The sequence below is a fragment of the Thunnus maccoyii genome, chromosome 8 (genome assembly GCF_910596095.1).
Source record: "Thunnus maccoyii chromosome 8, fThuMac1.1, whole genome shotgun sequence".
In the NCBI taxonomy this organism is placed as follows: domain Eukaryota; kingdom Metazoa; phylum Chordata; class Actinopteri; order Scombriformes; family Scombridae; genus Thunnus; species Thunnus maccoyii.
This window is the reverse complement of record NC_056540.1, coordinates 6826853-6845873: the sequence shown is the minus strand read 5'-3', so window position 1 is coordinate 6845873 and position 19021 is coordinate 6826853. Positions and strand designations below refer to the sequence as shown.

Here is a 19021-nt window from a genome sequence, read left to right as displayed (position 1 = left end):
ATAAAAAACCCCTGACCCCACCAAACCATTTTATAAATTCAGAAATATCTTTGTAACACTGGGAAAAACACCTTGTTTTGTTTCAAATTCAAACCTTACCCCAAGATATTGAGGGTACGGAGATACTACTGATGAATTCCGTAATCACTGATACTACATTAACAAATGAATGAACTCATGAATTATACAGTAAAACTAAACAAAACATGGGTCTTTTCATAGTAAATCTCAGAAATCAGATTAAATATTAAAACTTGTGTCGGTATTATTTGATATAGAGGGTACATTTGCATGATTGCACAGAAACAGCATGATAATCAAGACAAGTGAAAAACTGACAGTTTAATTAGCCATTAAATCTGGATCTTCTACTATAAGTTGCTGCCCTATTGTGCGCATTATATTCTAATTACCTTAAATGATTCTGTATTGTATTAAGTGTTTTTGCTGTCTAACAGTGTCGATGTTGTGCCAACGCAGTGCAATGGCTTATTTCTAATGTTTTGTCCTGGCAGTGGAACTGCTGATGACCGTATTTTTCCCGGTCTGCCCTACAGTCTGTATCTTTGGCACTTGGTCCAAACGGTAAATCAATGGGGAAACCCAGGCAGCAGGTTCTATTTCCACTACTGTTTGAGGTGATGGAGGTGAGGGAATACTACCTGTGGCGTGAGCATTGAGAGGTGAGGGTGACACACACACTTACACTTATGTGATCTCTCACATTTTTATCAACACACATTCTCTTTGTGAGAACCCAGTTCTCTGACTGATTTCTTTAATCATCTTCGGTGACATTTTGACTGCAAATCAGATCCATTTATAGGCTGTTTTCACTAGTATGATTTTTCACAGTAAATGTTGACCTCCCGTGATCATAAAGCCCTATTTAAATCACACAGCCTCTCTATAAGGCCACGTGTGAAAAGTGGATTTATGATCATCTCTACTGGGAATAATTCCGATAATAGTCACCTCCCCAGCAGGGGAGTTGTGGAATTAGTTGGGACTTTTGCCCACTAAGCCAATGATTTTCTTGAAGGAACTGAAGGAATTTTTCAAATGATTGATGAGGTTATTTATTGGGATATTTTGGTTAGCGGGGCATAATTTTCTCTCAAAATTATATGGTCTTTTTCAGGTAGTGTTAGGGTGCTCAGCTGCAGCACATTAAACAGCATGTAAACATATTCGAAAATGTCAAGTCAGTCTGGTTAGATGCTGGTTTGGTCGTTGCTCTTCAAAATCCCTGTTAGCAACACACTGTCTGTTCATAATTTGCAGCAACAACAGTTTGTTTACTCAGTATGGTGTAACATTTGTTGATACTCATGTTTATAGCCTTGTTCTTAGGTAAAAACCCTGAATTGTATTTGGCTTTTATTTAGTACCTTTTGCCTATTATTTGTGCTTTGGGACTGTGTTTTGGAAATAAAGCTCTACATCTTTTGCAGGGTTTTTTGGCTGCAAAATTGGAAATTTTCATCTACAAATATACCACTCAAAACTTGAATCACTCAAAAATGAATCTAAATGAAATGGCAAATACTGCTAGTAGTAGAGCAGAAACAGAAACATGGTGATCACCGGGCACATGCACAGACATTTTGATGGGATGTGTCTCAATTTAAAAATGGTTAACAGTGTTTATACATTTATAAGCTGTAATGCAATGTAATAAACTGTTTCCATAATAAGGGCAATCACACTTTGCAAGAACTATACAAGAACTTTGCAAGAACTATACAAGAGTTCAGGCAAACGGTGACAATAAAACTGAACACAAATACAGGCTCCATGTAGTGCTCTCTGTGCTTAATTAATAATAAATCAGTTAATAATAATTAACTGATTTACAAGAACCAATTCAGAACAAAGTGGTATTACTGTCTAATCCTAGTTTGAAGAAAACAAAGTAACTTTAGCTGCTGTGTAAATAACCCACATTATGATTAACAAACAGCTACATTTCATTTATTCACACACAAAGAAAGGTTAAGTTTTAGACGGAAAAAGTGGTGAGTTCTTTCTCGTCCCACATTTGGTCCAGAGCGGCACTTCAGCTAAACAAGGTAAATGGGCAGCGGCTATGTGTGCATGCCCCTTGCTGCCAACAGTATAACCTAACCATTTGGTCTGTGGCTCATATCTTTGTCTGTGTCATATTAGAAACTGTGGAATTTTGACAGTGAGAATCAAATCTAGTTTCCCTCTAGTGAAAGCCAGTTAAATCATTCTTATATTTCCCTTTGTTTCTAAGCTATCTTATCCCAGCTCTCTGAGGATGGAAAGACCTCGTCTCTGTTCTCTCTCTGTGTGCGTTTGGCTGCATTCAAATGTCTTTGTGTGTGTGTGTGTGTGTGTGTGTGTGTGTGTGCATATGTGCTAACTTACATTGGTGGATCACTTTGTGCTTTTTGTTGGTGCCTGGGTCTTTATGGGTGTGTTAGAGAGAGTGTATGTGTGTGTGTGTGTGTGTGTGTGTGTGTGTGTGTGTGTGTTATCTTCACCGCCCCCACAAACCAGATAAGTCCCAGTCAGTTAAAGCTATGAATTAAACATGTGTTCTCTTGTTTATCTCTGTGTGCATGTGTGTGTGTTTGTGTCTATGCATCCTCTAAATTCATAGTGCTTCACTCAGAGTATTTTAAGTCTTTATCACAGTTGTCATATGCATTGCGTTGCATTGCTTTGGCGTTTAAAGGTGGGCTGTGTGTCACTAAACACACGCCCTCACTCTGTGCGGTGTATATGACTCTGTGTGTGTGTGTGTGTGTATGTGTATGTGTGTTACAGTGAGCCATGCATTCAGTGTTGTTTTTGTACAGGCTGTTGACACCATTAAGTGTCAGTACTAAGGGGCTTTGAGTACATTTTTTCTTTTCAAAAGTAAGTTACAGTAAGAAAGTTAGCCTTGTTCAGGACTGTCATGACTGAAAAAAGAAGATACGCCTGTAAGACGCAGCAGACCATCCAGTCCTTGTATAATTGGAGTGAGAGTTGTGTTTGTATTCTCAAAAGATGGACGTATGTCCAGTTTGGTGACCTAGGACTGCATTTCTGCTTTTTGCCAGGTTAGTTCTGCTGGCTTCACTGACCTCCAGCACACACTGGGGTTGGTTTGCAGCCAAGTGTGAAGCAGCTGGGACGAGAGTCAGAGGCCACGGTCTTGGAAAATAGTCCACCCTTTGGGATGGAATTGAGTTGCTGCCCTAAGTGAAGTGGTTCAAGTATCTTCAAGTATTTTATCTTCTTTATGAGAATAAGACTGGAAGTTAGATCAACAGACAGACTGGTGTGATGTCAGCAGTGATAAAGACTGTCAAACTAAGTATGGAGGCAAAACTCTGGGTTAATAGGTCTATTTACATTACAACCTTCACCTATTGTCATGAGCTTTTGGTAGTGACCATTGAATGAGATCCCACCAGAAGGGGTGTTGTCATTTGAGGTTATCTACCATAGTAATACCCACTGTCAAAATTGAAAAAAATCTGTGTATTGTGGTGGAAATCTAATCTCTGTTGGTGTCTTTTAATGATCTTAAAGTATGAATCCTTTATCCTTGCGGCACCTGTTCTTACCCATCAAACTTCAGGCCAGTGAAATGATTCTGAAATGTTCATGCTGTTTGCGGCGCCTTACAGAGCATGTTGGCTTACAAAATGACCTCTCATGTGATTGTGCATGTACAGTATGTAGTCTTCTGCCTGCAGATATCATGCAGTAGAGGTAGGACTGAATGGGAGATGTTGTCTTAAGCACCCTGAGGCCTCGCTGATACAGATCAGATCAAATTAACGTGTATTAAAATCTTACACACAAGACGCCACACAATATAAAACACAGTGTACAGTACAGCATGTCTTCTCAAATCGGTCTCGCTTGTTTATGGTAATTAAAAGAGTGAGCAAATGAATGTAGTAAAGATTAAACATTATTACACCTGCCCTGCAGAAATGTTCTCGAGCAAAACAGACTGTATTGGCTCCAGGGCTGCTGCATTTTTACTGCTCTTGAGTTCCTTCAAAGATGTTTAATTATCACAGTTTCATCATAAACACAATCTGTGAATTTGTTTCTTTGTGCAGTTACCCATTCTCTCCCTCCTCCTCCATCTCTATGTGTGTATGTGTGTGAGTTGAAAGTGGCTGCTGCTGTTGTCCCTGGGGTGGACACAACAGATGGGTGAACACACACACACACATACAATAAATGACTGCCCCTGTGGCACTGTTGAGTGCCTAAATACCAATGTTGCTTCAGCTCCTGGTGCCACTCTGCAAGGTCAGTGGATAACACCTTATTACTCTCCCTGTCTCTATCCCCTAAGACACACTGGTAATATCTCCAAGAGCTCTACATGTTACACACTGTTGCTGCTTACAGTGTATCACACATCATTCTGTTTTATCTCATTTGCATATGTGGGCAAACTGCACACATTCTCTCCTCTTTGTCAAACACGGGCACAGGCATTTTTGTACTATGGTACCAGATGGCGTGCTTCGACACAGTCAGGTGGCGAACCGAACCATTCCTTCACATTGTTACCATGGGGACCCAACCACCAAGCACACAAATGCACACAAACACACACACACACATACACACACACACACACACACACAGTGCAGAGTTAGCCACTGGCTTAGTAAGGTCTCTGATATCAATATTTCTCCATGAATGCTAAACATTGTCTCAGCAATAACAACTGAAGGGCAGCAGGTTACTGTGTACACTAAAAAACATTGTATTTCTGTTACAATGCATGAAGATTTCCACTGACAACCTTTATCTTCAGCTCACCACCTTAACTCTGTACAACATGCTAAAACCTTCATACTTAACCTAATTAATAAATGTAATTTAATTTACTCTAAATTTGAACCTTCTCCTAATTCTAATCTAACTCAGAAATTCAGCTACAACCAGCTGTCTGTTCTTCTGTATGTTGGAAGTAAGTGGCTTACACTGTTTTTTTTTTTAAATCCTTTAAAATCTCTTTACAAACTGCAGATCTGAAGAATGTAATCCTTTACTTTCATCATCAAAACATCATCAAACATATGTATTGCAGCTAATTATCATGTTTATTGGTATCTTTCTTTGTATTTGTATGCTGCACACTGTTGTGTTGTGGTGGAAGATAAGTTAAACAAAGGCTAAAAGCAGAGCTGAAGGGTAATGTCTGCTGGAGAAGTACAATTGGTACACTGGGCCCACTTTTGGTTTTATTGTAGTGTTACAAAGTGATATTAGGAGAAAGTACAGTAAAGGTGTTGTACACCCATGACAGATGATATCAGTCAAGGCTGCCTTGTCTCTGCAAGCCGCTTTTTAATTGGTTTTGAGAACAATGGCAGTCTGAGGATTCCAGCCTTATTATGATGATGATGCATTTTAATGCCGAAACTATCCTAAAATATTGCATTTTCCACTGAGAATAAAAGAAATGTGAGCCATTTTGTTTGTTTTTGCAGACAGAAACTTGTCAGTCACGTGACGTGGACGCAGGCCAATAGAAAAGAATAGGTCAAAAAAACACAGGCATGTCACCATTTTGGAGCCGTTATTGTGAAACTAATACATTTTGTATTGTGGACCAATGAGGCTATTATACATTTTGATGTGAGACTGTGTTGCTCCAGCAGGCAATGAGTCCCACTTGTAGTAAAACAGATTGTAGTTCAGATTGGTGGCAAATATCAATGAATGTAGAAATGAAGGTAGTTATCCATTGGCATTAAAGCTACACTAATCAATATTTTTATAAAAGCAATTGAAAAAAATGACTATGTGTAATGTAAAAGGGATCACATGGCACCATACTGTATACTCCTAGACATGAAAAATGAACATGTAAGATTAACTATGAAAATCCCACAAGTGTTAATAAAGAAATGTGTAATAAGACATATCACCTCATTATTTGCAAGCGCATATTTTCAAAGGTGATAGTACCTCTGTTATTGTGTACTCACGGGGGTCTTCACATGCTAGAGAGGAAACAACAGAGGATATAAGCCCTCATATTTCCCTTTTAAGTATATGATTATCATGCACGTGTTTTTGTTCTACTGTTTTAGCTGACTTCCAAAGTAGAAGACAATATTTCAATCAATAGTGAGTTTGAGTAGCAGACAGGATTTTGTAACTTTTTTAATTATTTATGACAAATAGATTTGGTTCAGTGTATAGAAAATGTGTCACGGCTGACGAGATCCATAGCAAGATATTCATATTTTATTCTATTATTCTATTTTGCTTAGTGTTTTATTAGATTACATCTTGCATCTTGCATCAGAAAAATTCTCAAGAAGGAAAGAAAATTATAGAAAATTAGAATGGTTTATTTATAAGACCATCTGTTTGTTGTAGTATCTCAGCTACATATGTTCATCTGGCCAATGAGTATGCCACATCCTTTAAAAAACTTTTCATATCTGTACTGTAGAATTTACAAAGTCAGAAACCATGAATCAATCCTGTCATATGACCATTTCCCTAACAAACAAATATAAACTGTTTTAACTGTGTTTTCTGGGATTGAATAAATCCCTGTCTGGAACCAAAGCTTTATCTCTCCCACTGTCTAACTGACATGTTTCAGATGTTGTCAGATCTTTTAATGCCAAAATATCTTTCAGTCATCAAGAATTTTAACAACCCTAGTTACATATGTAACTCTTTTTAACATTTCACATGCATGCAACCTGAAACGCCTTTTTTACCAGCCAAAATAGAAAGAAGTGACAATGACTTCAGTCCACTCGAGTCTCCACCTTCACTGACGGCCAAGATGCTGGTTCAGAGCTTTTTGAACCGCTATCGTAACGTTAGCTTTTTCCGGCTTCAGCAGATGCCATATAGGCAGTGCAATAGGGAATGTGAATAAGAGATAGTGAGGTTGGAAATTTGCACAACTTGAACACTAATCAGCATGGTAAACTACAAGCTTACAAGTACAGTAGTTGAGGCAGTATAGTATTTCTACCATGGCCTCCCACAACAACTTCTAAATAAACTTAAATATAAATTTTTAATAAATCATTTCAACCGCTTCACTCAGAGTCAGACAGAAAGCAAACACACTAGCTGCCTGGAATGGCCATTGTGGCTTTTGTCTCTGGGTGTTTTGTGCGTGCGTGTGTGCGTGTTTGTCTCTGATCAGTGTTCCTATTTCGTTCTAAACCTTTCAACCAACTAAAAAGGTATCGATGAGGTACAGAGTTATCTGACAGATGTGTGTTTGTCCTTACCTTGAGTAGGTGATGCCACGCTTTGCCTGCAAACTTGGACTTAAGGTGTCTACAAACAGAAAGTGAAGTGTAGTTTACTGCTGGAACATTTGTGTTTATTTGGCCCAAACCACCAATGTAACAAATGTACAGATGTTCGCTGTAGCTAGCAAGCAACAGATGCATCAACCGTGTTTGTGCCAGTGTGCCTGTGTGTTTCTGTTCAGCTCAGAGTCTGATTGATCTTCTTTCTGATCATTCCCTCTAGTCTCTGTGCTTTTTCATATTTCTGTAGTTTATGATGCAGATTCATAAAGCCATTTGCAACTCACGAAGATGTGGTTGCACCAGGTTGGAGTCTGATCGCATCTTTACCGTGACTTTGTATGAAATTGCGCAACCTTTTCACTTTAGTTTTACCTGAACACACAGTTAAACACACACGCATCTACAAATATACACAGGAATATCTGATACACAGACTGTCAGGGACACTTTAATATGAATTTTATATATGTTTTGAAGGTGTGGGAGGTTTGTTTACATCTATAAACAGCATAAACAGTGGAGTTCAGGCTGTATTTTGAGTTGTGATTGTTTTTTGGGACCTTCAGAAAATGTGTTTTCCGTCTCCACCTGTGGTGTAGGTGGTGAAATGTTTAGGAAGCCCCAGATTCATGGAGTAAATGACACTGTTTGACGGCACAGTCAAATAGTGCCATTTAAATGTAATTTCTCACATCTTCCCTTACAGATACACACACACACACACTCACACACACATATACAAACAAAAATTCTATCAAAATCAACTAGAAAGAGATGATGCGGAAAAGGGGACAGTCTGGCTCAATCCTGTCTGTGTATCTCTGTAAAAATCCCTGGTGCAGACACTCACTGATCCACCCCCACCACACAGACACACTGGGGCTCCAAGAAATGTACTTTAACTCAATTAAGAGTAAAATGAAATAAAACAATCTGAGAAGATGAGATAGTGTTTCTACTGGGTTTTTGTGGTTGGCCCCTGAGCAAGCCATGTGGTGGACAAGCTTTTGGAGTGAGCTGCATGCTGGGGCCCTGCTCCGTCACCTCTGTCACCACCTGCGTCTCTGTCTAATTAATATGTGTGTATTCAGGGAATGAACGGAGGGAGACAGGGAGGGAGGGAGAAAGACAGAGATTTAATAGCTTGTGTACTTAGGGAGTGACAGAAAGGATGGAGGAAGGGGAAGAAGGAAATCGAGAGAATGCCCTCCCTTTTTTTAGACATGTTTTACGTCAGTCACCATGGTCACACAAGTTGAAGAAAGTTATGTATATGTGTTGATATTTAACTTTTTCTTTTATGATTTGTCATCCGTTTTCCTCCCTTTTTCTCATATGCATGTTAGTACATGTGACATGGATTTTCAAGGGCTGAGGGAGAACCAGAGTTAGACCTTTTCTCTTTTTTTTATTGTACCCTCCTTTTCACCTATAGTAGGTGTGATGGCCCCTGTGGTGTCATCTGGGACTTCGTATTTGTTTCTAAGTATGTCTCACCCCTGCAGGTGACTATTTGCAGTGACTCAGTGCACCTGGGCCCAGTGTCCTGAAGTTACTTAAGCCACAGCTGTAGTCATTCACTCTCTCTCTGCTCTCCCTTCTAGGCACCAGCTTTTGGCTTGGTTTGCTTTGCCATTTAGTTAGTTATTTTGCTTTCTGCACCCATACACACACCGATACATTTACACACACCCACCATTAAAACCTCACACATATTACTGATTTCACTGGTGTCCACACGCCATACTTTAATTAAAGTTTCTTAAGCCGTTTCTTGAGCCATTTTCCTGAGCCGAGTCCTGAGATAGGAAACTTTCGTACACAAGTGTTCATACCCGTGCAATGGAAATGATGATAGAAACAAATGACCACAAACTGAATGCAGGGAATCATAAAAGGAGGACAGAAAATAAATCTGTCCTTGGAACTGCCGGTTCATTTCTTTTATTAAGACACACTTGGGCTAAAAAGAGTCAAAGGAAATTTTATATTTTAGAGCTCAGATCCGTATAAATTGATTTGGGACAGAACACTTGGGTTTTGGAGTCACAAGCATGAACCTAAAGAGGCAGAAAAATCACTTTTGGTCCAAAACAGAGAGGTGAGAACAGGTTAGTGTCTGGAGGATTTTTGCTTTTTGCAGTTGTGTCATGTAGTACATGTTTGTTGGATGCTTGACAGCAGAGCTTAGCAACTTTATATTCCTGCTCAAAAAGATTCACTGGTTCAACCAGGAAAGATAGATTTAAGAGAACTTCAGATGGTTGTAATTTACTGTTGAGTCTCCTAGAGAAGTTATGGACCTAAATCAGTCAAAAGACCTTGACATCTGTGAAATTCTGTACTTTAGACCCACATGGCAAATTTAACCAGTGAGACTGGTGTTTTCATGACACTGATGATAATATTGCTGTGTAAGATATGCAGGCCATCCCACCTCTTTATCTAATAAATAGGGCGTGGAATTTATCATGGAAAAACAAAAGGCATTTACTCCTAAATTGCTGTATAAGGATGCTTGTCCCATTCACATAAATAAATGTTCTAGAAAGCACTGACCTATCCAGTTGCCTCTCCGCTCCACTAAATTTATGCAAATTTATCTCTTTATGTTTATTTTTACAATATTAATTGTACTTTTTGTGAATAATAATGGACAATGATAATATATGACTACAAGTTACTCATCAGGATAGGGAAATGGTCGACTCACCACTTTGTAAACTCTTCTCCTGTTGACTCTGCTACCTGGCCAGTCAAGGTTTTCAAATGTAAACATCAGAGTAAACATCGAGGAAGAGTGGAGGGGATAAACACCGGCTATGATCACGACCACATAGACAAATAAGCCCATCTCTGTGTCCACCTCTGCATCTGTTTCAACATCAGAGGAAACATCAGGGTAAATGTGGAGGAATTAAACACTGGCTGCAATCCCAGCCACATGGATCTTCTCTGCCAAGCATCCTGCTAGCCAATGTACAGGCGTTGGATAATAAACTGGACGACCTCCGTGCCTGCATCAATTTCCAATGAGATATCAGGAACCATGATGTCCTTTATCTCACTGAAACTTGGCTAAATCCTGGGATACTGGACAGTGCCATTCAACCATGTGACTCTCTCTGTATACCAATCTGACAGAACAGAGGACTCTGGCAAGAAAAAAGGTGGAGGCATGTGCTTTATGAGGAATAAGGATTGGTGTGACAGTGGGAATATTAAAGTGCTATTCCGTTCCTGCTCACCTGATCTGGAGCATCAGTTGGCAGGTCCTCAAACTATGTGCTGACCAACTAGCGCCTGTGTTCACAATGATATTCAACCTGTCCCTGGCTCAGTCTGTCATACCAACATGCTTCAAGAAGTCCACCATCATTCCTGTGCTCAAGAAAACAAGACCAGCCTGCCTGAATGACTACCACCCAGTGGCACTCACCTTTGTAGGGATGAAGTGCTTTGAATGGCTAGTCATGGATTACATCTGCTCCTCACTACCCAGCACACTGGACCCACTGCATCTTGCCTACCATCCCAACCGATGGAAGAAGCCATAGTACACATCCTCCACACCACCCTATCTCACCTGGGCAAGAAAGGGAGCTATGTGAGATTACTGTTCATTAACTACAGTTCAGCATTTAACACCATAATTTCATTTTGGCTCATCACAAAGCTAAAGGACCTGGGATTAAAAACCTCACTGTGCGTGTGGATCCTTGACTTCCTGACAGACACCCCAGGTGGTGAGGGTAAGTGGACACACCTCTTCTACCCTCATCCTTAACACTGGAGCACCCTAGGACTGCGTTTTGAGCCTCCTGCTGTAATCCCTGTACACACACGACTGTGAAGCCGCTTTCGACTCCAACACCATCATCAAGTCTTCTGACGACACAGCTGTGGTGGGCCTGATCACAGATAACAATAAAAAGGCCTACCTGAAAGAAGAAGAGGACCTGACCTGGGTGCTGCATACTGACTCAGTGGTGTGAAAGGCAAGACAGAGACTGCTTCACCTCCGAGGCTTGAGGAGATTCTGGGTATCCCCTCAAGTACTGAGGAATTTCTACTCCTGCACCACCGAGAACAACATTGCCTGGTACAGAAACAGCACTGAACAGGACCCTGCAAAGGAAAGTTCATTTGGCTGAACATACAATTCTGTGCTCTACTCTGCCGAAAGGATATTTACACCAATCACTGCAAGAGTAAGGCTAGGGGAATCATTAATGATCCCAACCACAAGGATGTATCCCTAAGACTATGAGGAAGCGTGGGTTTGAATCTTTGACTCTCTTTTAGATGTATTGGTTAGGTATTTGGTTAATGCTGAATGTTGCAAACTGTTTAACTGCCAAGATATTAAAGTGATCATGACCCTGATATCAATGGTGGCCAGATCTGAATTTATCAGTTTTTGTAATGATGATCATGATGATCTACTGCTCATCAAAGTAGGGACATCAATGAAACTGCTGTTCATGACACTTGGACATGAACATTGTTAAAATTTCATTCATTTTTTGGTTTCTCTTGGACATACCAAGGTCAAAGACAGGACCCCTCAAAAGCAGAGGTAGTGTGGCCAAGTCTATTTAGACCGCCAGGGGTCGCTGTATACCTAAAACCGCCAACGGGTAAATTATACCCACCATTAGAATGTATTGATTTTCAAGCTACAAGCTACAAGGTTCATTTAGCTATTTATCATTCTACAACACAGCATTGTATAATGCAATGATAGCTGTGGTGCCTTTATGCAACTTACAAAATTACTACATTACAATAAAATAACAATAAACTTTATTTGTATGGCACATTTCTGAACAAGTTTACACAGTGCTTCACAGAAAACAAAAAACAGCAGATAAAACAGCTGAGAAACACTGTGCCATCTTTCCCTATCTCCTGAGCTGGTGATAGCTCTGAGGCACAAACTAAATAGGAGAGAGGGAAAGACTACTTTAGACTAATTATTAACTGTTATTTATATACATATTTATTTTATTATTTATATAGGCCTACATTTGATGATATTACAGCTTTGAAAGAAATGAAAAGACAATTTTGCATATTTGCCTTCAGATGCGTGTGTTTGTAGGCCTACGTGCATCTGGACTGTGCTTCACTGTGTGTGTGTGTGTGTGTGTGTGTGTGTGTGTGTGCGAGTGCTTCAATTAGCTTTATATCTATCACGGTTTGAAAAAAACAAATAGCCTAGGCTATTCAGCATTAGTTCTCATGATCACTTACGCAAAATGAATACCAAGTTCATTCATGCTTACCTTCAGCAAGGGCTGTAGTAGGCCAATCCTCAAGCGGGGGATGGGTCGGCCTCACTTTTCGCGGAGGCTCTGGATCGCTGTCAGACGATGACTCTTGAGAGTCAGAGCCAATCCAGGACACATCACTCATCACCATCAGACTCTCCTTCACTCAATGTATTGAGCAAGTCTCATGCCTGATTTACGTTCATAACTCTCTTTCACTTATCCATATTGAAGGTTAGTCTAGTCTATGAGTTATGAATCAACTCAGTCACACACAGTAGTAGAAAAAAGGCTTTTCCATAGCAACATAGAATGTTGAGCTAAACCTGCGAAATGAACATCGGGAAAATGAGCAGCGGGAAAATGACTGCGTTCTCCATAGGGGTAAATTTTACCTGATGGCGCTTATAGGTATAAATGGCCATTTTTTAAATCTGGTTTTATCTTGACAATTTTTAACAATAGGGGGTGCTACCTAACACATTTTTAGGAAAAGTCAAGGACTGGGGGGCTTGAATACTTAATTGAAACAAAGTTACATACAATCAAAAAACAGCTGCGGGTAAGTTTTACTTGTTGGCGGTTCTAGTGTTAAGCAAAAAGGATTCTTATACATGACAAATTGGTTTGCAGATATAAGACCAGATATTGTCAACAGTGTGCAGACTGGTGCCCATAGCCCAGAGATCAATGGATTTAAACCCTTTTCTAAGGAGCTGGATTTAAGCTCATAATTGCTTGACTGCACATACGGTTAAAGGGAGGCCAATCAATACTTAAACCTAAATGTGCACCTACTCAATGCTTTTCCATCAGTATTTTCAGAATGAAAGAATTAACGTCTTATGACAAGGTTATATTTCAGATTGAAACATTTCGAATTTGGCGCATTGCTTCCAAGTAGATTTGCATAGGTAGAGCAGTTGCCAATCTGGTCCTCCTTTTGGAAGGTCCACTTGATTAAACAAAAGTCTTCAGGTGCTCTGAGACTGGTTTGAATTCAGCGATATGTGGGTGAAAGCCCTCGCGTTACCAACAAAGAGCATAGTGGCACAGCGGAAGCGTGCTGGGCCCATAACCCAGAGGTTGATGGATTGAAACCATCCTCTGCTAATTACACATTCTTACAACCAGCAAGGCTCCATGCAGTCTTCATGTTATGCAGTCCCACTGCTGCCAGTCAGACATTTTGTCCTTCATTGTTCAAATAAACCTGTCAAGTACATGGCCAGGCAAAGATGATGTGTCCCCTTCAGGGATTCTGTATGTCTTAGACTTGTACCAAAAATTGCCTGGCAACATCCTCTGGTGATCATGAACTCCATATCAGTGGTGTCCAAAGGTGAATATTTGAGTTTTCATGATTTAGAAAAAGTGCTAGTCAAAGCAGAGACACCTGGGAAATCCCTGCTCTTCACACTTGGCGCTCACTAAAGTTGGATAGCAGCACTGTATATTTTTGATGTGGCTATGGACACTGACAGTTAAGAATTTGATTGGTTTTGTGTTTCCTCTCTTGGAAATACCTCGGTCAAACATGACCCCTTTCGAAGCAGAGTTAGTGTGGCCGAGTGGTCTAAGGCGCTGAATTTAGACTCCAGTCTCAATGGAGATGTGGGTTTGAATTCCACCACTGCCATATTTAGCTCCTGGTATTTGGAGTTTCTTTCCATAAACTGTTCATCAAGGCAGGAAAGTGGAAAGGTCTTCAGAATGAAACTCAGTAAAAATTCCAAGAATTCCACCACTGTGATTTTCAGCTCTTGGAAGTTGGAATTTCTAGCCATAAACACAGGATAACGGCAGGAAGATGGGAAAATTCATTTAAAATTCCGAGAAAGGTCTCATGTTATTGCTTGACTGCGCATACCGTTAAAGGGAAGCCGATCAATTCTTAAACCAGAATGTGCACCGACTCAGTGCTTTTTCATCAGTGTTTTCAGAATGAAAGAATTCACGTTCTTATGACAAGGTTATATTTCAGATTGAAACATTTCCACTTTGGTGCATTGCTTCCAAGTAGATTTGCATAGGAAGAGCAGTTGCCAATCTGGTCCTCCTTTTTGGAGGTCCACTTGATTTAACCAAAGTCTCCAGGTGCTCTGACATTGGTTTTTAAATCAGGGAAATGCGGGTGAAAGCCCTACTTTCCTTAACAGAGAGCAGAGTGGCGCAGCGGAAGCGTGCTGGGCCCATAACCCAGAGGTCGATGGATCAAAACCATCCTCTGCTAATCGTACCTTTTGACATCCAGCAAGGCTCCATGCAGTCTTCATGTTATGCAGTCCCACCGCTGCCAGTCAGAAATTTTGTCCTTCATTTTTCAGGTAAACCTCTCAAGTACATGGCCAGGCAAAGATGATTAAACTGTCCCTGTCCCCTGGTGATCATGAACCCGATATCAGTGGTGTCCAAAGTTGAATATTTAAGTTTTCATGATTTAGAAATAGTGCTGGTCAAAGCAGAGACACCTGGGAAATTCCTGCTCTTCACACTTGGCGCTCACTTAAGTTGGATAGCAGCACTGTATATTTTTTTATGTCGCTATGGACATTGACAGTTAAGAATTTGATTGATTTTCTGTTTCCTCTCTTGGAAATACCACGGGTCAAACATGACTTCATCAAAGCGGAGGTAGTGTGGCCGAGTGGTCTAAGGCGCTGGATTTAGGCTCCAGTCTCTATGGAGGCGTGGGTTCAAATCCCACCACTGCCACATTTAACTCCTGGTACTTGGAGTTTCTTTCTATAAACTAGGCACCAAGGCAGGAAGGTGCGAAAGATCTTCAGAATAGAGCTCAGTAAAAATTCCAACAATTGTCTCACATTACAGCTTAACTATGCATTCTCGGAATGGGAAGGCAATGACTTCCTGAATTTCACTGCCCTCCCATTCTGTGCTTCTTCGTCGTAATGAAAGTAGATGAGTTATTATGACAAGCTTTTCTGCTTTGAAAGTCCAATTGACTTTACATAAATTCCCAAGGCCTTTACAGATAAGAAATTGGTTTGGAATCACAGAATGTGGCGCAAGCTCTAATAGCAGCAACGGGGAACAGAGTGGTGCAGGGGAAGCGTGCTGGGCCTGTAACCTAGAGGTCAATGGACTGAAACCATCCTCTCCTAATTGTCAGTGTTTTCATTCAGGAAGGCTCCATACAGTCTCCCTCTTATCCATGCATGCCCATATAAGCAAGTGTTCAAACAAACACAAACCATATGCCGCAAATCGCTCAACAGAGATGTCCCGCCCCTTTGCTGCTGTAGTGGACACCATAGTTACGCTGCAAGCAGGTGATGCAATATGTGCTGTTGCAGGCTGTGACTACATGGTTTTCATTGCTAAGTACCTGACAGATCTTTGAGCGTAGCTGTTAAAGAAACCTTCAGTGCACTACACGGTAATGTGGCTGAGTGGTCTAAGGCGCTGGATTAAGGCTCCAGTCTCTCAGGAGGCGTGGGTTCGAATCCCACCACTGCCAGTCAGATGTTTGTACTTCATCCTTCAGCTAACCATTGAAAACAGTCTTTGCTAATTGAAAATATTGTCTCAGGCTATGTGCAGTCTCTATCAGCATTGGTTCAAAATCCAGCACTGTGACCTTCAGCTCTTGGAAGTTGGAATTTCTAGCAACAATCACAGGATAATGGCAGGAAGATCTTGTATAATTGCTTGACTGAGCATACCGTTAAAGGGAAGCCGATCAATTCTTAAACCGGAATGTGCACCTACTCAGTGCTTTCCCATCAGTTTTTTCAGAATGAAAGAATTCACGTTCTTATGACAAGGTTATATTTCAGATTGAAACATTTCCACTTTGGTGCATTGCTTCCAAGTAGATTTACATAGAAAGAGCAGTTGCCAATCTGGTCCTCCTTTTTGGAGGTCCACTTGATTAAACAAAAGTCTCCAGGCGCTCTGAGATTGGTTTGAAATCAGAGAAATGCAGGTAAAAGCCCTAGCATTGTTAGTGGAGAGCAGAGTGGCGCAGCGGAAGCGTGCTGGGCCCATAACCCAGAGGTCGATTTATCGAAACCATCCTCTGCTAACCAGCAAGGCTCCATGCAGTCTTCGTGTTATGCAGTCCCACTGCTGCCAGTCAGACATGTTGTCCTTTGTTGTTCAAGTAAACCTGTCAAGTACATGGCCAGGCAAAGATTATTAAACTGTCCCTTTCAGGGCCTCTGTATGTATTAGACTTGTACCAAACTCCATATCAGTGGTTTCCAATTCCACCACTGCCATATATTTTTTCTGCATGATCCCAGGTAACCATCAAACAAATTCTTTGCTAACCGAAAGTGTTGTCTCAGACTAAGTGCAGTCTCTTTCAGCGTGGGTTCAAAATCCACCATTGTGGCCTCCAGCTCTTGGAAGTTGGAATTTCTAGCCATAAACACAGGATAACAGCAGGAAGATGGAAAAAGTAAATTCCGAGAAAGGTCTCACATAGTGGCTTGACTGCGCATACCGTTAAAGGGAAGCCGATGAATTCTTAAAGCACCTACTCAGTGCTTTTCCATCAGTATTTTCAGAATGAAAGAATCTATGTTCTTATGACAAGTTTATATGTCAGACTGAAACATGTCCACTTTGGTGCGTTACTTCCAAGTAGATTTGCATAGGAAGAGCAGTTGCCAATCTGGTCCTCCTTTTTGGAGGTCCACTTGATTTAACCAAAGTCTCCAGGTGCTCTGACATTGGTTTTTAAATGTCAGGGAAATGCGGGTGAAAGCCCTACTTTCCTTAGTGGAGAGCAGAGTGGCGCAGCGGAAGCGTGCTGGGCCCATAACCCAGAGGTCGATGGATCGAAACCATCCTCTGCTAATCGTACCTTTTGACATCCAGCAAGGCTCCATGCAGTCATCATGTTATGCAGTCCCACCGCCGCCAGTCAGACATTTTGTCCTTCGTTGTTCAAGTAACCCTGTCAAGCACATGGCCAGGCAAAGATCATTAAACTGTCCCTTTCAGGGCCTCTGTATGTATTAGACTTGTACCAAAAAATGCCCGGCAACATCCCCTGGTGATCATGAACCCGATGTCAGTGGTGTCCAAAGTTGAATATTTGACTTTTCATGATTTAGAAATAGTGCTGGTCAAAGCAGAGACACCTGGGAAATCCCTGCTCTTCACACTTGGCGCTCACTAAAGTTGGATAGCAGCACTGTATATTTTTGATGTGGCTATGGACATTGACAGTTAAGAATTTGATTGGTTTTGTGTTTCCTCTCTTGGAAATACCACGGGCCAAACATGCCTCAAAGCGGAGGTAGTGTGGCCGAGTGGTCTAAGGCGCTGGATTTAGGCTCCAGTCTCTATGGAGGCGTGGGTTCGAATCCCACCACTGCCATGTTTAACTCCTGGTACTTGGAGTTTCTTTCCATAAACTGGGCACGAAGGCCAAACATCTGCCAAAGATGATCAGAATGAAGCTCAGTAAAAATCCCAACAATTGTCTCATGTTATGGTTTAACTTCCCAGAATGGGAAGGCAATAACTTCCCGAACTTTGCTGCGCTTCCATTCTGTGCTTCTTTGTCGTATTGAAAGTAGATGAGTTATTATGACAAGCAAGTCCAATTGACTTTACATAAATTCCCAAGGCGTTCACAGATAAGAAATTGGTTTGGAATCACACAATGTGGCGCAAGCTCTAATAGCAGCAATGGGGAGCAGAGCAGTGCAGGGGAAGCGTGCTGGGCCCATAACCCAGGGGTCCATGGGGAACCATCCTCTCCTAATTGTCAGTGTTTTCAATCAGGAAGGCTCCATACAGTCTCCCTCTTATCCATGCATGCCCATATAAGCAAGTGTTCAAACAAACACACACCATATGCCGCAAATTGCTCAACAGAGATGTCCCGCCCCTTTGCTGCTGTAGTGGACACCATAGTTACGCTGCAAGCAGGTGATGCAATATGTGCCGTTGCAGGCTGTGACTACATGGTTTTCATTGCTAAGTACCTGACAGATCTTTGAGCGTAGCTGTTAAAGAAACCTTCCTGTAAGGTAGTGTGGCCGAGTGGTCTAAGGCGCTGGATTAAGGCTCCAGTCTCTCAGGAGGCGTGGGTTCGAATCCCACCACTGCCAGTCAGATGTTTGCACTTCATCCTTCAGCTAAGTGTCCAGAATGGTCTTTGCTAACTGAAAGCTTTGTCTCAGCCTACGTGCAGTCTCTACCAGCGTGGGTTCAAAATCCACCACTCTGACCTTCAGCTCTTGAAAGTTTTCTAGCCATAAACGCAGGAAGATGGGAAAAGTCATTTAAAATTCTGAGCAAGGTCTTGTGTAATTGCTTGTTTGCGCATACCATTAAAGGGAAGCCGATCAATTCTTAAAGCACCTACTCAGAGCTTTTCCATCAGTATCTTCAGAATGAAAGAATCTACGTTCTTATGACAAGGTTATATGTCAGATTGAAACATTTCCACTTTGGGGCATTGCTTCCAAGTAGATT

General features: G+C 41.2%; 4 non-coding genes across 4 annotated transcripts; all 4 read left to right on the top strand.

Moving 5' to 3' along the window:
* The first annotated feature begins 15195 nt into the window (after window positions 1-15195).
* trnal-uag lies at window positions 15196-15277 on the top strand. The gene has a single exon. It is a non-coding gene; the product is annotated as a tRNA-Leu (tRNA).
* A 684-nt stretch (window positions 15278-15961) lies between these two features.
* trnal-aag lies at window positions 15962-16043 on the top strand. Its single transcript has one exon. It is a non-coding gene; the product is annotated as a tRNA-Leu (tRNA).
* A 1790-nt stretch (window positions 16044-17833) lies between these two features.
* On the top strand, window positions 17834-17915 carry trnal-uag. The gene has a single exon. It is a non-coding gene; the product is annotated as a tRNA-Leu (tRNA).
* A 657-nt stretch (window positions 17916-18572) lies between these two features.
* Window positions 18573-18654, top strand: trnal-aag. Its single transcript has one exon. It is a non-coding gene; the product is annotated as a tRNA-Leu (tRNA).
* Window positions 18655-19021: the final 367 nt, after the last annotated feature.